At 39.5% G+C, this 4,782-nt stretch overlaps 1 non-coding gene across 1 annotated transcript; it reads right to left on the bottom strand.

The window, feature by feature from the left end:
* Positions 1-4,120: 4,120 nt before the first annotated feature.
* LOC118976566 (U2 spliceosomal RNA) lies at positions 4,121-4,310 on the bottom strand. The gene has a single exon (XR_005064308.1). It is a non-coding gene; the product is annotated as a U2 spliceosomal RNA (small nuclear RNA).
* Between the last annotated feature and the right edge of the window lie 472 nt (positions 4,311-4,782).

Raw genomic sequence — 4,782 nt, 5'->3', positions numbered from 1 at the left:
CCAACACTAGACTCTCTTCAAGTATCTGTAGTCAACTCTGCCCTCTCTCTGCCAGAGGCCAGAGTAAGTGGCTGCATGGGAAATTTTGTGTGTTTGCCTTCTAAGAGGCTCTCTGCATCTCCAGCTGTCTCTGATAGACAGAAACCCTGCTGCTTTTACAGCTTGATATTATCTGGGTTCCTTTCCAGCTCTGGTGCTGTAAGCTAAAGAGACAATCTTGGTGTTTAGATCCCAGATTTCTCAGGGGGGATCCCCCCTGTCCACTGAAATATCCTTGCAGAGCTTCAGCAGCTGCCCATGGGAGCTCAGCCAGCCCTCTCACGCTTCTTCTGTGCTCTTTATCAATCTTGTTGTGGTGAAATGGTTTTCCTTTCTGTCCATTGTTGTAAGGCTTTTCTCCAGCTAGTGTTCAGTTGGTTATTCAGGATTATTTCTTTACAATTTAGTTGTAATTCCAGAGTGGCCTTGGAAGGAGGTTAGTGTAGTTTCCACTTACTCCTCCACCATCTTGGATTCTATAAAATGTATCTTAAAGTAATCACTGTCTTCTCTAGAACCATGGCAACAAACACAATAATTTCTGGCTGGTACCCTGTTTCCAGCCAGTATTTTATCCGTTTTTTTTGGCTATATCATATTCCATTGTATATATGCATCATTTTTATGTGTTCATGTATTTATGGACATTTAAGTTACTACCATATTGTGGCTTTTGGATATAATGCTGCAATGAAAATGATGTGTATGTCTTTTCAATTTCGTGTTTGGGTTTTTTCAGTTAAGTACCAAGAAGTGGAACTGCTAAATCCTTTTGTTTTTTATAGTCTTTGTTTTAAAGTCTATTTTGTCTGTTACAAGTATTGCTACCCCAACAATTTAGTTTCCATTTTCATATTTTTTCTTTTTAAAAAATATATTTTATTAATTATGTTATTACAGTTGTCCCATTTCCCCCCTTCAATCCTCTCTACCCTGCACACCCTCTCCCACCCACATTCCCCCCATTAGTTTATGTCCATGTGTCATAAGTTCTTCAGCTTCTACATTTCCCATATTATTTTTGTTCTCCACCTGTCTATTTTCTACCTACCATCGATGCCACTTATTCTCTGTACCTTTTTCTGCTCTCTCCCCCTCCCACTCTCCTGTTGATAACCCTCCATGTGATCTCTCTTTCTGTGGTTCTGTTCCTATTCTAGTTGTTTGCTTAGTTTGCTTTTGTTTTAGGTGTGGCTGTTAATAACTGTGAGTTTGCTGTCATTTTACTGTGCATGTTTTTTCTTTTCTTTTTTTAAAGATTTTATTTATTTATCTTTAGAGGGGAAGGGAAGGAGAAAAGGAGAGAAACATCAATGTATGGTTGCCTCTCGTGAGTCCCCTGCTGGGAACTGGCTCGCAACCCAGGCATGTGCCCTGACTGGGAATCGAACCGCGACTGTTTGGTTCACAGGCCCACACTCAATTCACTGAGCTACACCAGCCAGGGCTATTTTCTTTTTCTTAGATAAGTTCCTTTAACATTTCTTACAATAAGGGCTTGGTGATGATAACCTCCTTGAACTTGACCTTATCTGAGAAACACTTTAATTGCCCTTCCATTCTAAAGGAAAGCTTTTACTAAAACACCATTCCCAAAGAACATATGCACCCCAATGTTCATAGCAGCACAATTTACAGTAGCCAAGAGTTGGAAGCAACCTAGGTGCCTGTCAGTAAATGAATGGATCAAAAAACTATGGTACATATACATAATTGAATTCTATGCTGCAGAAAGAAAGAAGGAGCTCCTACCTTTTGCAACAACATGGATGGAACTGGAAAGCATTATGCTGAGTGAAATAAGCCAGGTGTTGAAGGACAAATACCATATGATCTCACCTTTAACAGGAAGCTAAACAACAAAACAAACAAGCAAGCAAAATATAACCAAAGACACTGAAGTAGAGAACAGGCTGACAGTGACCAGAGTGGAGTGACCATGGGAAATAGGGGAGGGATTTAGAGGAACCTATATAAAGGATACATGGACAACAACTGAGAAGGGTGGAAATGGGAGGGAGGGGGGAGCACGAGGGGTGGGATGGGATGGGAATAATAGACAGAAAAGTGTACTTGAAAAATAATTAAATAAATTTTTTTAAAAAAGAAAAATAGTAAAGGAAAGCTTTGTTGGATAGAGCAATCTTGGATGTAGGTTCTTGCATTTCATGACTTGGAATACTTCTTTCCAGCCCCTTCTTACCTGTAAGGTCTCTTTTGAGAAATCAACTGACAGTCTGATGGGAACTCCTTTGTAGGTAACTGTCTCCTTATCTCTTGCTGCTTCTAGGATCCTCTCCTTCATTTCCACCTTGGGTAATGTAATTATGATGTTCCTTGGTGTGTTCCTTCTTGGGTCCAACTTCTTTGGGACTCTGAGCTTCCTGGACTTCCTGGAAGTTTATTTTCTTTGCAAGATTGGGGAAGTTCTTTATTATTATTTGTTGAAATAAGTTTTCCACTTGTTGCTCTTTCTCTTTCCCCTCTGGTATCCCTATGATTCAGATGTTGGAACGTTTAAAGATGCCCTGAAGGTTCCTAAGCCTCTTCTCATATTTTTGAATTCTTGTTTCTTCATTCTTTTCTGATTGGATATTTCTTTCTTTCTTCTGATACACTCCATTGATTTGAGTCCCAGTTTTCTTCCCATCACTATTGGTTCCCTGTACACTTTTCTTTATTTCACTTACCACAGCCTTTATTTTTTCATGTACTTTGCCACTAAATTCAGCTAATTCTGTGAGCATCCTGATCACCAGTGCTTTGAACTGTGTATCTGATAGGCTGGCTGCTTCTTTGTCACTTAGTTGTATTTTTCCTGGAGCTTTGATTTGTTTTTTTTTATTTGGGCCACTTTCTTTTTTTGTCTTGGCACACTTGTTATGTATGAGGGATGGAGCCTTAGGTGTTCACTGGGACAGAGAAACCCACATCACTGAGTTATGGTGCTGTTTGTGGGGGAGGGTTCTGACAGAGAACAGTGGTGCTTGCTCTGCTGTCTGCTGTATTTCCAAGCAAACTGGGCCCTTCTGGTGCTGATTCCCATGTGGGTAGGTTTGTGTACATTCTAGGACCCTGTGGGTCTCTCCAATGAACTCTCTTGTGAGGCTGGGAGTCTCTCCTGGCACCTCAACCTCCACAGTTGTTTTCAATTGGTGTTTTGAGTCTTTATTTCCTTGCTCTAGAGCCCTGGCCTTGCTCTAGAGCCCTGGGTTGTGCAGTCTGTTGCGCTACCCTGTTTTGCCTGGTTTATCTGCAAGTGAATGTGTGTCTGCCTGGTCTGCTAGCTGCCTTGTGTGTTGTGACTGTCCACAATTCGCCGCCTTGCTGGGTTTACCTGCTGCCACCCTGTGTGCAGAGTCTGCCAGCCGCTGCTTTTTTTGCTGTGACCCCTCTCCACCCAGCTGCCTGACTTTGCCCCTCCTATAGGTCTGGATGAATGTGTCTATTTTAACTCCTTGGTTGTCAGTCTTCCATATAGTTCAATTTTCTGTCACTACTGGTTGTTTTTTTGCGTCTAAATTTTTGTTGTTCTTATTTTGGTTGTGCAAAGAGGCACAGTATGCCTACATACTCCTCCATCTTGGCCGGAAGTCTACCATTTTTGTATCTTTTTCTATTCCTTTACTTTTCATTTTGTGTGTCTTTTGATCTAAAGTTGTTCTCTTGTAGACAGTATATGTAAGGGTCTTCTTATGCATTTAACCACTCTACATCTTTGATTGGAACCCTTAAAACATTTGCATTTAAAGTAATTCTTGGTAGATATGTATTTATTGTCATTTTATTATTCATATTTTTACCTTTTTTTCTTCTTAAAGAAGACTTAACATTTCTTGTAATACTGTCTTGGTGGTAAAGAAATCCTTTAGCTTTTTCTTGCCTGGGGAAGGTCTTTATCTGTCCAATTCTAGATGATAGCTTTGCTGGGTAAAGCAATCTTGGTTGTAGGTCCATGATTTTATCACTTTGAATATTTTGTGCTAATCCTTTCTGAATAGTTTCTGTTCAGAAATCAGCTGGAAGTATTATGAAAGTTCTTTTGTAGGTAATTGACTGCCTTTCTCTTGCTGCTCTTTTTTTCTGGTGCACCATTCTGGGAAATATTGCAATACCAGGTTGATGTCTGCAGTGGATAGAGCAAACTCCTATTCCATCTCCTAGCTCCAAATATCCACTTTATGTAATGTCCTTGGATACAGGACATATCAGTATTAAACTGAAAAGAACAGATACTACACTCAGTCTTAGCCAAAAGTCTGAGAAGCAATCTCTTGCTGATTAGAAGATTTCCTGTCTTTAATTATGATATGTCTTAGTGTGGACCTCTTTGGGCTCATCTTGTTTGCGACTCTTTGCTTCTCACACTTGTATGTCTATTTCTTTTACCAGGTTAGGGAAAATTTCAGTCATTATTCTTTCAAATAGGTTCTCAATTCCTTGCTCTCTGTCTTTTCCATCTGATACTCCTATTATGAGGATGTTGTTAGATTTGTTGTTGTCCCTGAGATCCCTTAAACTATTCTCAATCTTAAAATGTTTTTATCCTTTTTGCTATTCTGATTGGGTGTTTTCTGCTACCCTGTCTTTTAAATTCAATTCTCTGCTTCATCAAATCTGTTGTAAATTCCTTCTAGTGTATTCTTTATTTCAGACATTATGTTTTTTTGTTTCTGATGTTTCTTTTTAATAGTTTCTATATCCTTTTTATGCTGTTGAAGTTCTCACTAAGTTCCTTGAACA

The sequence above is a fragment of the Sturnira hondurensis genome, unplaced genomic scaffold (genome assembly GCF_014824575.4).
Source record: "Sturnira hondurensis isolate 20B ecotype Veracruz unplaced genomic scaffold, ASM1482457v3 Scaffold0001721, whole genome shotgun sequence".
NCBI classification, from domain to species: Eukaryota; Metazoa; Chordata; class Mammalia; order Chiroptera; family Phyllostomidae; genus Sturnira; species Sturnira hondurensis.
Note: the sequence above shows the minus strand (reverse complement) of the source record. Positions and strands in the feature narration are given on the sequence as shown.